The following is a 16,022-nucleotide window of genomic DNA, read 5'->3' on the forward strand; positions in this document are numbered from 1 at the left end:
AATCTTTTTGCTGTAGCCATCCCAAAAATGCAACTTTCGGTATTATTTTTTCAGTAACTTCAAAGTAACAATTCACACAAACAGTACCGAATGTTTCTATTTCCGGGACGATTTCCACTGTCAGTTCGATTTTGCATATGCATATCGATGGATTTGACAATACCATATTGTTTTGTATTTTATTATGATAGCGCTTGCATTGTTACTTAAGTGTGTATTTCTTCACTCTTCAATTCAAGAAAGTGGAAATCAGAAAACAAGATCCGATAGTGATTTTATGGGACTCGCAGGATTTTGCGCGGCTTGTCCCACAAAATATCACTTTCGGAACTTGTTACGTAAAAATCTTTTTATTGTAGCCATCCCAAAAATGAAACTTTCGGTATTATTGATTCATTAACTTTAAAGTAACAATTCACACAAACAGTACCGAATGTTTCTATTTTTGGGACGATTTCCACTTTCAGTTCTATTTTGCATATGCATATCGATAGATTTGACAATACCATATTGTTTTGTATTTTATTATGATAGCGCTTGCATTGTAACTTAGGTGTGTATTTCTTCACTCTTCAATTCAAGAAAGTGGAAATCAGGTAACAAGATCCGATAGTGATTTTATGGGACTGTCAGGATTTTGCGCGGCGTGTCCCACAAAATATAATGTAACCAGTCCGGCCCTTGCGGTCGGACCTTTCGAGAACCAGAGCGGTCGAGAAATTCCAGAAAGGTTCGCGAAGGTACCTGAATGTTTCCGGCGCCTATATAAGCCCAGCGGAGGAGCAGGTAGGCAAGTACAAGTACAGTTATAGTTCAAAGTGCAAGCGACTAGTGGAAATAAATACGAGTGGAAATAAATAGTTGTGTCATAGTTAGTTTGTGAGTTATAAATGTATTAAGTGTAAATAAATAATTCTAATAAGTTGGACGTTTTAATTTAGCGAAGAAAACGTTACATTGGTGTCAAGTGTGCGGTTCAACATCGCTCGAATTAAATAAATAATTTTGGATATTTGGAGTTCATGCCAGTGACCACAAGACTGCAGAACGCGATGGAGACTCAAGCGGTAATGGACTTTTTGAGAAAATTAAATGAGAAAATGGACGAGAATTCTTGTAAGTTGGAAGAAAATTCTCGAAAATTGAATGAGAAAATGGACGAGAACTCTTATAAGTTAAATGAGAAAATGGACGAGAACTCTTGTAAGTTGAACGAACAAATGGTCCAAATGGAAGAAAATTCTCGAAAATTGAATGAGAAAATGGACCAGATTAAGGAAAATTGTAATGATGTGGTGAGTCAACTTACAGATAAATTGGATAAGAAACTGGAAACCATAAATGAAAAATTTGAAAAAGTAGACGAGAAGTTTGATATAGTGAACGAAAAATTTGACGAAGTTTATGAAAGAGTTGATGAAAAGTTTGACGAAGTTTATGAAAGAGTTGATGAAAAGTTTGACAAAGTTCATGAAAGAGTTGACGAAAAGTTTGACAAAGTTTATGACGACTTTAATGGAAAATTGGAAGAAATGGCAGGATTAATTGAACATCATGCCAAATTGATAGATTCCTTGAAAAGAATGCCAAACAGAACAGATATTCTGGCTTCAACACCCTACAGCTCCGCAAAAGCGGAAAATGACGGCGAAGGTAGTAGAATGAAGATCAAGCCCCCAACTTTTGATGGAAAAATACCCTGGTCGACATATCAAAAACAGTTTGAAGCTGCTGCCCTGGTGAACAATTGGAACGACAACGAAAAAGCCACGGCATTAATTATCGCTCTACGAGGAGAGGCACTCAACATTCTGCAGACGATCCCGGAGAGTCAACAAGCCTGTTACGAAGTTCTTACATCGAAACTTCAGATGAGATATGGTGATGCTCATTTACAACAAGTATACCATGCACAAATAAAGAACCGAGTGCAGAAAACAGGGGAAAATCTCCAGGAGTTTGAAGCTGATGTGGCAAGATTAGTCAGGCTGGCTTATCCATCTGCTCCAGATAGCTTCCTGGAACAGCTATCAATCCAGACATTCGTGGATGGGATAAAGGATAGCGAAATACAACAAGCCCTGAGACTAGCACGCCCTAGAACCATTGATGATGCCTTAGCCCAGGCTTTAGAAATTGAGGCAGCAAAGCAAGCGTCACATAGAGGACACCTTCGTGTAAGACAAGTCCAAGACACAGACCGATCTATTCAGGACATTGTCAGAGAAGAAATCCGCAGAATATCACAAGTTAGGAAAAAGGATGCTGTGTGCTGGAACTGCAACAAAAGTGGGCATTTTAAGCGAAACTGTCCAGAATTGGAAAAAGAGTCTCAGCAGGGAAACTAAAAGGGGTCGGTGATAAGGGGCATAAATCGACCCAAGCCCAAAATGCCCCCGAAGTGATAATCCGAGGAATAATGTCTAAGGATTTATCAAGCATAGTTATCCCAGGAAAGATAAATGATAGAAGTGTAAAAATACTGGTAGACACTGGCTCGACTAAAACCATTGTGCGTCCAGAAATTGCTGAAGGATTCAAGATTCGCCCAGTTAGGATCAAACTTCGAACTGCATCTGGACAGGAAATACCGACTTATGGATCGATCGTCTCCACTATTGAATTGGGAAACACAACAGTTAGTCACGAAGTTCTGGTAGCTGGAACCACGGAAGAAGTTATTCTGGGATTGGACCTTGTTAAGAAGCTTGGATGCCAATTGGATATGAAGAGTGATGTACTTCGGCTAGGAAGTGAAGAGATTCCATTCAATGATGTGGACGACAAGATATATCGGATTCGACTGACCGAGGACATCACGTTGCCGGGCCGAACTGAAGGCATAGTGACTGGTAGATGTGAGGATGTAACAAGGAGTGGCTGCGTGAGAGTAATTGAGCCCTCTGACGATACAACCTTAGCTAAAGGACTATTACTTGGGAAGACCTTGGTAAGGGTAAGAGACAGCATTCCCATCCGATTGCTCAATGTGAACATGTTTCCAGTCACCCTGAAGAAGGGTACCTTGATTGGACGTGGTGTACCTGTGTACCATATTTCGGGTGGAATAAGTACTGCAGATGTCTCAAAATCGCAAAGGAATTCTGAAGAACTGGTGTCCCTCCTCACTTCAAAATGTCAAGGGCTCGACCGATATCAACTACTCGAAGTGAGGAAATTGGTTCAAACGTTCTCCGACGTTTTTGCTACGGATGGAAAAGCAGGGAAAACCGATGTTGTGCAGCATAAGATCAATACTGGTGATGCACAACCTATCCGACAGCATCCTAGACGTCTTCCTCTGGCAAAAAGAGAAGAAGCTGAAAGGATTATTGAAGACATGGCGAGAGAAGGTGTAATCGAACCGTCCGATAGCCCCTGGACATCGCCCGTTGTATTAGTGAAAAAGAAGGATGGAACCACTAGATTCTGCGTAGACTACAGGCAGCTCAATCAGGCCACGAAAAAGGACAGCTACCCCTTACCGAGAATTGACGATACCCTGGACACACTCTCGGGATCACGTTGGTTTTCCACCTTGGATCTGAAGAGTGGATATTGGCAGGTTGGCTTGGATCCAAAGGATAAAGAAAAAACTGCCTTCAGTATTGGAACAGGTCTGTGGCAGTTTAAAGTCATGCCTTTCGGTCTATGTAATGCTCCTGCCACATTTGAACGTCTGATGGAGACAATATTGAGAGGGCTCTCCTGGAAAACTTGTCTGGTGTATCTTGATGATGTGATAGTAGTGGGAAAATCGTTCCAAGATCACCTACACAACCTATCCGAGGTTTTCCAGCGACTTCGTGATGCCAACCTTGTAACCAATTAAGTGTTTTTCCTCTCTTCAGAGATCTGTTAGTTACTAGCTTCAGTCGGAGAGGTGGTCGGGGTTAATAGGTTGTAGCTAGCCCGGAACCTATTTTCAAAATAGAAAGCAATTTCGAAGGCTTTGGTTCCCACACAAAAACAAATTTATCCACTTTCAGAGATTTATTAATAAGATAGACTAAATTGCTCAAATTAGAATAAAAAGTTAAGAGTGAAATATTGAAAAATAGCTGCTTACAATTGGATTTAAACAATGAAAATTATTATGAATAGCTTCGAAGCGCAATGTCTCAAAAGCAAAATGAAATAGAGCATACGAAATTATATAAATTGGATATCGAATGAAATAACAAAATATATAACAGAATACTTCCATTAGCAATTAAAATCCAGGTGAAGTGCTCCTATGCAGGAAGAACCATCTGATTTGGTACGATACTGTACACAGCACCATATAAGGATTTCCAGGTTCTGATCACCACAGTTTTCAGGTGTGATTGATTCTTCGAAGTTGGATGTTGGTCAACGAAGTTCAACTTGGAAATATAAATCGAAAATCTGGGCTTCACCCAAAAACTGTAAAATTAATTTCTTTCAGAGACCGTTCAGTAGAACATATTATTGTCCTTGCCGTCCATGTTTCGCATAAAAAGTTGTGTACTCAAGTATAAAAAATTACATATGTGAATCGACAGCCATTTTTCAAAAATAAAATAATAATAATCTAGCAAATAAAATTGGAACTGATTTTAACCGTTACATTGAATTATGAATATGGAATGAAAAATTTTTAATGAGTGAATTGAATTGAAGGGAACACTTTAGTGAAGATTTATTTTATATGGCGTGAGATTTTGAATATGAAAATGATCTGAATAATGAAATCTATAAAAAAAATTAATTTTGAAGCGAATGAAAATGAACCTGAACGGCAAGGATGAATCGAATTTCGTTTGAAAAAAAAAATCTTTGTTGGGCAGAGGAGATTGTAAAAACAAAAAAAAATATACATATATTTTAAAATATAAAGGCATCTTACCTCAATTTTTAATTGAGTTTCACTAAACCAATAGAAACTATGAAATACTAACTAAATCTCAAAATTTAATACCAAAAAATATCTATATCAAGAACTCAACTCTGATGACTTATTTCATTCACCAGACAAAGCAGAAAAGAAAGAATAAAATCTTCGAATAACCGATTAATATCTTATCAGATTGAAAACATGCGCCCATCTGCAAATCTGAATTCTTCGATACACGTACAAATGCAGTGGCGGTACAACAAATATGTAATGAATAAATTTGAATTTCAAAAAGAAAAAATTGTAACGATCGTATCGTTACACATCTCCTCTACCCACCAAAAAAAAAAAAAAAAAAATCAGTGCATAAAACCCTGAAAGTGGAAAAAATTTTAATTTTTAAATATTGAAATAGAAATTAATGGAATGCTAGATGGTCAGCAAACCTATTGGACAGTGCGCTACAGGAAGTTTGTGTCTGTATCCTCTTCAGTCCAAATAAAAAAAAAAAAAAATATTACTAATGGGCATTACAATATATAAAAGATATTTGTCCCCACACCAGATTTCTGAACAAAATATACAATTACAACAACGAATCACAAATAATTCAAGGATATTTCATGATGGATACCTCTCAATGATATGAGTAGCTAAAAAGAGAACAGTTCTACGGTTCTTCTTTAATTTGGTTTGAAAAAGTTCTAAAATTAACCACTCAGTGAACAGTTCAAGGTTGGCAGTATATAGCTTCAAGAAACTATACACAACCAACCTGACTCTCCTCCCTACCTCCCTTTTCATTATAATTTATAACCCACGACAAAATAGGACATCAGATCAGAACGACATTAAAAGGTAGAAAGAACAACAAAAAAAAAAAACTAAAGTTGGGCGCCAGTGAGATACTATCTCACACTCAAAATACTACATAAGGTAAAATTATTGGAGCTAATCTATTCGAATCAATTACAAAACGAGAAAATCTGAAAATATTGTGAATTTAAACAAAAGCAGCTGAAAAATCTATCCAAAAATACACTGAATAGTAATCAATCGCTTCTGACAAATTTCGGACAGACAGAATATTTATGCAAGTTATAAACTCACTTACATACTCAATGCATAATCTCTACGCCAAAATAACCGAAAATCTGGGAATTCAATATTTAACTGAGAGCCCCAGCTAAATCTGTCCGTCCAAGTTTATCAATTGAGAAAATTCAAAAATAAAAAAAATAAAACACTAAGCTGAAAATCCAATAAATGACCTCAACACACAAAAAATATGAACTAATTAAAAAAAATGAAAATTATATTAGGTACTAATAATTGTCGTTCTGATCATCAGTGCCACTATCACTAATATCTAACTTCAAATGGCTAACATGAAAATTACCCAAGTCATTTCCATTGAGATCCCTCAAATTGTATACCAAGGGTGAAAGAACTCTATGAACAACACAAGGAATATACTTAGGTGTTAATTTAGAGGAAAAATCATTAGCTGCATTGGATAACATAAAATTCTTCTTCCAAACCCTGTCTCCCACTCGGAATCTGACATCCCTACGTCTTAAATTATATCGACCCTTATTTAATTCATGCGAATGCAACAACCGCTTTCTGACATCCTCGAGTAGTTCAGGGACTTTAAGCTGAACTTCGGGGTCTAATACATTCCTAGAAATTTCTATGAAATTATTATCTCTTTCCGAAATCTTTCCATAGAATGAACCATCAGTTGGGACGTTCCTCATAAAACATAAATATGAAGGGGATAACTTAGTGACCTCATGTTTAGCCAGGCGAATAGCTTGTGCTATTTGATGGATATTTTCGTCCCAGAGTTTGTGATCATCCCGTATATAAGATCTTATAGCAGTTACAATAGTCTTATTAACTCTTTCAGTTGGGTTCGCCTGTGGAAAATATCGAGCATTGAACCAAATTTTCTGTACTTTATATTTATTCATCAAATTTTTGAATTCACTAGAAATAAACTGAGGTCCGTTATCGGCAACGAAAATTTGAGGTACTCCGAATATCAAAAATACATTATATTCTAGGAATTTCACGATAGACTTACTAGTTGCTTTCGCTAAGGGATGTATGAAGACAAATTTAGTGAACCAGTCAGTTACTACTAAAAGATATCTATTGCCGCTTTTCGATCTAGGATAAGGTCCTAATAAATCAGCCGATATTAATTGAAATGGAAAACGTATGTCCCTATTTTTGCCCATAAGTCCTGCCTGAGGAAGATTACTACTTTTACAAGAAGCACAGACTTTACAGTTCAAAATATAGTTTCTCACGTGTTTCCTCATTCTTGGCCAATAATATAGTTGTGATATACGTGACAATGTTTTATAAATACCCAAATGAGCAGCAAGAGGATCATCATGATACATATTCATGACTTCTTTCCTATGAGGACTTGGAATGACAATTTTCCACTCTGGAGAATCGTCACAAAGTCTAGATTGAGGAAGTATATGTTTGTATAAAACTTCACCTTCTACTTTGAAATCAGGATACTTTTGAGGATTTTTCTGGACTTCACACAGCATCCGTCGATACCAAGTGTCAGTTTTCATATCCTTCAGATCCAGCACAGCAATCTCGTCTTTATGGCTTTCCGGAATTCTGGATAGAGAATCTGCCACCTTATTGAGAGAGCCGCTTCTATGGACGATATCAAACTTATGTTGTGACAACTTTGTTATCCATCTGGCTAAACGTGGAGATGGATCCTTCATCGAATTCAACCACTTTAAGGATGAATGATCAGTGATAACAGTAAATTCAGTACCTTCAATGTAAGGTCTGAATTTGTCGATAGAGAAAACTATACCCAATAGTTCCTTCTCTGTAGTGGTATAATTTCTTTGGCATTTGTTAAGGGACTTACTACAGTAAGCTATAGGATGCTCAAAGCCATTTTCTTCCTGGAATAAAACTCCTCCTACTCCATAATTACTAGCATCAGCAGCAACGAAGAAACGTTTTGAGAAGTCAGGACTGGCAAGTATTGGAGCAGTAGTCAACATTTTCTTAATGTTTGTGAATGCTTCATCGGCCTCCGTTGTCCAAACAATAGGTTGCCCCTTCTTTCTTCCTTTGAGAATATCGGTGATAGGAGCGCAGATTGTTGAGCTATTCTCCAAAAATCTCCTGTAATACCCAATTAAACCAATTAATCGTCTGACTTGAGTAGTATTTGTAGGAGTGGGATATTCTAATACTGCTTGAACTTTATCGGGGTCTGTTCTCAGCCCATCCTTATCCACAACAAAACCAAGGAAATTCAATGAAGACCGACAAAATTTACATTTATCGAAATTAACAGTCAAGTTAGCGTTACTAAGCTTTGAGTACAGTTCTTTCAACACACGAATATGAGTTTCGAAATCTGGGGTTACTACAATAATATCATCAATATAATAAAATACATAAGGTTCCAATGAAGGACCTATAACTCTATCCATTAACCTACACATAGCTTGGGCGCTATTATTCAAACCGAAACATACAACTTTAAAGCAGAAGAGACCTCTACCAGGAATAGCAAAAGTTGTTTTCAATTGAGATTCTTCGTCTAAAGGAATTTGGAAGAAGGCTTGTTTCAAATCTAATGAGGAAAGATATTGTGCATCTCGAACTTTGCTGATAATAGAATCTATTAAGGGCATAGGATAACTATCCGGCAACGTGATAGAATTTAACTTACGACCGTCGAAGCACACCCTATATGAACCGTCCTTCTTTTTGACTAACCACAAAGGACTTAACCACGGAGAACATTCAGTTACCGGTCTGATTATGTCCAATTTCAACATCTCGTCTACCTCATTATTCAAAATCTTCAACATAGCTGGAGACAAAGGATATTGCCTCTGCTTTATTGGTTTCGAACCCTGGGTGTCTATGTGATGGGTGTATAAATGAGTTTTACCAATTTTATCTTTAGGGCTGATATTCTCGAACAAATTGACAACACTATCGAGTTGAGCTTTTTGCTCTTTAGTCAGAGATTCAGTGCCATGTATAGCACGAATCGCAGAAATATTCAACATTTCTGAATTGAATGAATTATCCCTAAAATCTATGGACAGTTCAAAACATCGGATAAAGTCCATCCCCAAAATTAATTTGTGCGTAATAGAAGGAACAACCAAAAGTTTTATCGTTTTCGATGTACCCTCTAAACAAATAGGAACATGAATAAAACCTAGTGTGTTCTGCTCTTGTCCATCTGCTGTCGAGACCTGAACAGATATATCATAATTCAAGGACAAATTATATTTCTTCAACAGAAAGAGAGCCGAATTACCCAGGATTGAAACGTTGCTCCCACTGTCCAACAAAGCTGTTACCGAATCATTGAATACTTTAACCGATATGTAAGGACGATTATCACCAAATTTATTAGCCAAAACTGGACTCATCTCAACAGGATGACATTTTGAAGACTTCAAGTCCGAAAGAGGTGGTTTTGTGGGTATAACTTTGTTACCATAAAAATTTTCAACTGTGATGAGCCATTCACGCCACCCTCTCCTTTCAGACTCGAAATCTATATGAATTACTTGGTCCCGTTCTGAACTTTGTTGGCAGGCTTTGCTTTTTCTCCCGAAGGTCCTGCAACGTCTGCCTGATTGCAGTACCTGCTCGCGTTTTTTGAACAGTTAGGGCAGTTACGTTTGGTAAAATCAACTTTTCCGCATAAATAGCAAAACTTCCTCATTTCTTTTTGACAATCCGAAAAAACATGCCCTGACATATTACAATTCCAGCATTTTACATTAGAAGAAATTGCGGAGACAATAGTCCTTCTAGGACCTGAAGGAAGATTGAGTGACAGAACATCTTCAACCTTTTTACAAAGGGAAGTTAAATCCGTAATAGTCTCAACATCCTGAAAAACTAAAGCTTTCACATAATCGGGTAATAAATTATTTTTTATGATTCCAACAATCTCCTTTTCAGAAGGTGGAGAATTTAATCTATTGAATTGACATTCCATATCTGTGATGAACATAGTTACTGATTCTCTAATTGATTGCTTTCTTGACTTGATCTCGGCTAACTTAATTTCATCATGACTACTATGAAGAAAAGTCGACTTTAGTTTAGAAACTAGATCAGACCAATCACTAAATCTATTCTTCAGAAAGTTATTATGCCACCACGTCCAAGCATCACCTTCAAAAAGATCGGCAGCTGAATCAAAAAGATCGGCATTATCACAACCCCTTGAGGATTTTAACGAGTCAATCAATTCTAAAAAAGATAATAAATCTTCTTTTCCAGAAAATTTCTTTATACCCCATTTATAAACTGGGACCTTTTTAGTAGGCACCGAGAAACCTGCTGCACTATGATGAGTTGGAGTTGATGATTGTAATGGATTGTTATTTTGTGATGAATGAGATGGCGATTGAACAATTGGATCTCTATTAACATGCCTATCAGAAAGATCCGCTTCCAAAATTAATACTCTTTTCAAAAGTTCTTGTTTAACATTGTTTTCAGATTCTGATTGTGCGAACAACCTCGAAATTCGCCCTGTCGCGTGAGTTATTCTAGACTCCAACTTTTTATCATCATCAGAAGATTTATCACTAAGATGTTGCAGCAAAGCTTCAATGTCATTTAAAGTGTCACCAATTTCTTTAACATTCTCATCAAACTTATATGTGTCTGATATCTCAACAAAACTCCTGTCGGAATTTTCCTGAGATAAAAGACCTCTTAAAACTTTCCGTTTTTCCTGAACAGTAGTGGGGGGAACAATACCTCTTATTGATATTTCATAGGTTAGTTCGAAACTTCTCAAATGATTTGGATTTAATTTAACCATAATGAAGACTAAAGTGAAGAATGTTGTGGAGACAAATACCAGCTGAGATAATCGCTTGTCGTGCTATCTTTTGCAATGTGAAAAAGATACCTATGGATATGTGATTGTGTGAGGAGCCTTCAAAATTGCAGAAATTTTAACAAAGGATGCAAAATACGAAAAATTTGCCCCACGTTGGGCGCCAAAAATTGTGTAACCAATTAAGTGTTTTTCCTCTCTTCAGAGATCTGTTAGTTACTAGCTTCAGTCGGAGAGGTGGTCGGGGTTAATAGGTTGTAGCTAGCCCGGAACCTATTTTCAAAATAGAAAGCAATTTCGAAGGCTTTGGTTCCCACACAAAAACAAATTTATCCACTTTCAGAGATTTATTAATAAGATAGACTAAATTGCTCAAATTAGAATAAAAAGTTAAGAGTGAAATATTGAAAAATAGCTGCTTACAATTGGATTTAAACAATGAAAATTATTATGAATAGCTTCGAAGCGCAATGTCTCAAATGCAAAATGAAATAGAGCATACGAAATTATATAAATTGGATATCGAATGAAATAACAAAATATATAACAGAATACTTCCATTAGCAATTAAAATCCAGGTGAAGTGCTCCTATGCAGGAAGAACCATCTGATTTGGTACGATACTGTACACAGCACCATATAAGGATTTCCAGGTTCTGATCACCACAGTTTTCAGGTGTGATTGATTCTTCGAAGTTGGATGTTGGTCAACGAAGTTCAACTTGGAAATATAAATCGAAAATCTGGGCTTCACCCAAAAACTGTAAAATTAATTTCTTTCAGAGACCGTTCAGTAGAACATATTATTGTCCTTGCCGTCCATGTTTCGCATAAAAAGTTGTGTACTCAAGTATAAAAAATTACATATGTGAATCGACAGCCATTTTTCAAAAATAAAATAATAATAATCTAGCAAATAAAATTGGAACTGATTTTAACCGTTACATTGAATTATGAATATGGAATGAAAAATTTTTAATGAGTGAATTGAATTGAAGGGAACACTTTAGTGAAGATTTATTTTATATGGCGTGAGATTTTGAATATGAAAATGATCTGAATAATGAAATCTATAAAAAAATTAATTTTGAAGCGAATGAAAATGAACCTGAACGGCAAGGATGAATCGAATTTCGTTTGAAAAAAAAAATCTTTGTTGGGCAGAGGAGATTGTAAAAACAAAAAAAAATATACATATATTTTAAAATATAAAGGCATCTTACCTCAATTTTTAATTGAGTTTCACTAAACCAATAGAAACTATGAAATACTAACTAAATCTCAAAATTTAATACCAAAAAATATCTATATCAAGAACTCAACTCTGATGACTTATTTCATTCACCAGACAAAGCAGAAAAGAAAGAATAAAATCTTCGAATAACCGATTAATATCTTATCAGATTGAAAACATGCGCCCATCTGCAAATCTGAATTCTTCGATACACGTACAAATGCAGTGGCGGTACAACAAATATGTAATGAATAAATTTGAATTTCAAAAAGAAAAAATTGTAACGATCGTATCGTTACAACCTAAAGCTAAGTCCTAAAAAGTGTAATCTGTTTCGAACAGAAGTGAAATATTTAGGACACGTAGTTTCACGAGGAGGTGTGAAAGTTGATCCGGATAAGATTAAGGCAGTGCAGGAATGGCCTATACCGAAAGACAAGAGTGAGTTGCGGAGTTTCTTAGGCCTTTGCACTTATTATAGAAGATTTGTATCTGGTTTTGCCAACGTTGCCAAGCCGCTGACGAAATTGACGGAAGATGGACAGGAGTACATATGGTCCGATGATTGCGCTGAAGCTTTCGAACGATTGAAAAAGGCTCTGGTCACGGCTCCAGTTCTGAGTTACGCAAGGGCTGAAGGTAAATTTGTGCTCGACACCGACGCCAGTAATACAGCCATTGGCGGCGTTCTATCGCAAGTCCAGGATGGACAGGAAAGAGTCATCGGGTACTTCAGCAAGGTGTTGTCCAAACCAGAACGGAATTATTGCGTGACCAGGAGAGAACTTTTAGCAGTCGTCAAGTCCGTAGAACATTTCTACAAATATTTGTACGGAAGGAAATTCTTACTAAGATCGGACCATGCTGCTTTGAAATGGCTCCTGAGTTTCAAGAACCCGGAAGGACAAGTGGCTAGATGGATTGAGAGGCTGCAAGAGTATGACTTTGACACTGAACACAGAGCGGGAACTAGCCATCGCAATGCAGACGCGTTATCAAGAAGACCTTGTCCCGAGAATTGCAGCCATTGTTCGCGTCTGGAAGAAAAGATCGATTTAAGGCGGACCACCGTAATCGAAGACGACTGGCTACCTGAAGAAATTCAAAGAGCACAAGAAGAAGATAACGACTTGAAAGTAATCCTGAGTTGGAAGAAGAGCGGTAGACGACCTACTTGGGAAGAAGTATCCAGACTGAGCCAGAATGTAAAGTCGTATTGGGCACAATGGGAAACGTTGAAGATTGATGGAGGTCTTCTGAAACGTTGTTGGGAAAATGAAGATGGAACTGAGCAGAGACTTCAGTTGATTGTGCCGAAGAGCCGTGTGACAGACATTCTGACCAGACTACATAACGGAACTTCAGGTGGACATTTCGGGATAACCAAGACATTGGAAAAAGTCAGGCAGCGATTTTATTGGCCAAATTGTAAGAGGGACGTTAAAGATTGGTGTAGAAGATGCAAGGTTTGCGCTGCTGCTAACGGACCTTATGGTAGAGGAAAAGCACCAATGAAGCAATATAACGTCGGATCTCCCATGGAACGAGTAGCTATCGACATCGCTGGCCCCTTTCCCGAAACAGACCATGGAAATAAGTACATTTTGGTAGCGATGGACTATTTCACGAAATGGGTGGAGGCCTACGGTATTCCTAATCAAGAAGCAAGTACGGTAGCTGATAAATTGGTCAGAGAATTCTTCTGCAGATTTGGAATACCTCTGGAGCTGCATTGTGATCAAGGCCGAAATTTTGAATCGAAGTTATTCCAAGAAGTATGCAGCAAATTGGGAATTCACAAAACAAGGACTACACCTCTTCATCCACAATCAGACGGCATGGTCGAACGAATGAATCGGACCATGGGAAAACATCTAGCCAAAGTAGTTTCTGATCACCAGCGGGATTGGGATGAATATTTACATCTATTCACCATGGCATATAGATCTTCGGTTCAAGAATCTACCAAGGAAACTCCATCCAGTATAATGTTCGGCCGAGAAATAAGGCTGCCTTGCGACTTAGAGTTTGGATGTAAGCCTGGAGAAGACGTAGCTGGGGAGGACTACGTTAGTAAATTAAGGACCAAGCTGGATTACATTCATAACAAGGTACGCAATCAAATGCAGCAAGCAAGTGACCGAATGAAAATGCGCTACGACATCAAGGCTATTGAAGGTGGATTCACCACTGGAGATCTGGTGTGGCTACATAATCCACAAAGGAGGAAAGGTTTTTCACCAAAGCTGCAGAGACAGTGGGAGGGACCGTATGAAATAATCAAGAGGATAAATGATGTAGTTTACCGGATACGGAAGCTCCCCAGAGGAAAACCAAAGGTTGTCCATTTCAACCGATTAGCCCCGTACGCGCAGGACAAAGAAGAAGTACGTCTTGTGGAAGCCCCGATGCAAGGTAGCAGCGATTACCAGAAGTTTATGGATTGTTATGGTGAGACACGCGTTGCACGGTTTGGCGTTACACAGGAAGTACATCAAGATCTCTTTACCGTGTCTGATGAATACTCTCTCGCTCATTGCGTAGCGGAGGACCTTCGTATGAGCAAAGGAATAGCCAGAGTATTCAGAAATAAATTTGGACGTCAGGAGCAACTATTGCGACAGCAGCCAAGAATCGGAAAAGTTTTGAAATTGAAGGCTGAAGGTCGGTTCATTTATTACCTAATCAACAAGCGACATTCCTATCAGAAGCCAACCTATCAGAATCTATGGACGGCACTGCATAGCTTGAAAGAAGACCTTCAACGCTTTGGGGTTAGGAAATTAGCTGTTCCCAAGCTCGGTTGTGGATTGGACCAGCTAAATTGGCGAGTTGTGCGAAGCATGCTGGAGGTGGTATTTCAGGGGACTGGTATACGGATCCTGGTGTGCAGTTTCAACCCAAAGCAAGCCAGGGAGCCTGGAAAAACTGTGGAGTGCTACTTCCATCAGAATGGCTACTGTAGCAATGGTGATGAGTGCAGGTTTCGCCACGGTCCTCGGAGGAATTCACTAAATCTGTTCTGGGACAGAACAGGCTTAAGGAGGGGACAGTGTAACCAGTCCGGCCCTTGCGGTCGGACCTTTCGAGAACCAGAGCGGTCGAGAAATTCCAGAAAGGTTCGCGAAGGTACCTGAATGTTTCCGGCGCCTATATAAGCCCAGCGGAGGAGCAGGTAGGCAAGTACAAGTACAGTTATAGTTCAAAGTGCAAGCGACTAGTGGAAATAAATACGAGTGGAAATAAATAGTTGTGTCATAGTTAGTTTGTGAGTTATAAATGTATTAAGTGTAAATAAATAATTCTAATAAGTTGGACGTTTTAATTTAGCGAAGAAAACGTTACAATAACTTTCGGAAATTGTTAGGTAAAAATCTTTTTGCTGTAGCCATCCCAAAAATGAAACTTTCGGTATAATTGATTCATTAACTTCAAAGTAACAATTCACACAAACAGTACCGAATGTTTCTATTTTGTGGACGATTTCCACTTTCAGTTCGATTTTGCATATGCATGTCGATGGATTTGACAATACCATATTGTTTTGTGTATTTTATTGTGATAGCGCTTGCATTGTAACTTAGGTGTGTAATTCTTCACACTTCAATTCAAGAAAGTCTAAATCAGGTAACAAGATCCGATAGTGATTTTATAGGACTCGCAGGATTTGTCGCGGCGTGTACCACAAAATATCACTTTCGGAACTTGTTACGTAAGAATCTTTTTGCTGTAGCCATCCCAAAAATGCAACTTTCGGTATTATTTTTTCAGTACCTTTAAAGTAACAATTCACACAAACAGTACCGAATGTTTCTATTTTCGGGACGATTTCCACTGTCAGTTCGATTTTGCATATGCATATCGATGGATTTGACAATACCATATTGTTTTGTATTTTATTATGATAGCGCTTGCATTGTTACTTAAGTGTGTATTTCTTCACTCTTCAATTCAAGAAAGTGGAAATCAGGTAACAAGATCCGATAGTGATTTTATGGGACTCGCAGGATTTTGCGCGGATTGTCCCACAAAATATCACTTTCGGA

The 16,022-nt window shown here is 37.8% G+C and overlaps 1 long non-coding RNA gene across 1 annotated transcript; it reads right to left on the reverse strand.

Moving 5' to 3' along the window:
* Window positions 1-3,978: 3,978 nt before the first annotated feature.
* On the reverse strand, window positions 3,979-6,334 carry LOC123308221. Its single transcript, XR_006537068.1, has 2 exons — window positions 4,871-6,334; window positions 3,979-4,407 (listed from the first exon to the last, which is right to left on the reverse strand). It is a non-coding gene; the product is annotated as an uncharacterized LOC123308221 (long non-coding RNA).
* Window positions 6,335-16,022: the final 9,688 nt, after the last annotated feature.

The sequence above is a fragment of the Coccinella septempunctata genome, chromosome 2 (assembly GCF_907165205.1).
Source record: "Coccinella septempunctata chromosome 2, icCocSept1.1, whole genome shotgun sequence".
NCBI lineage: Eukaryota > Metazoa > Arthropoda > Insecta > Coleoptera > Coccinellidae > Coccinella > Coccinella septempunctata.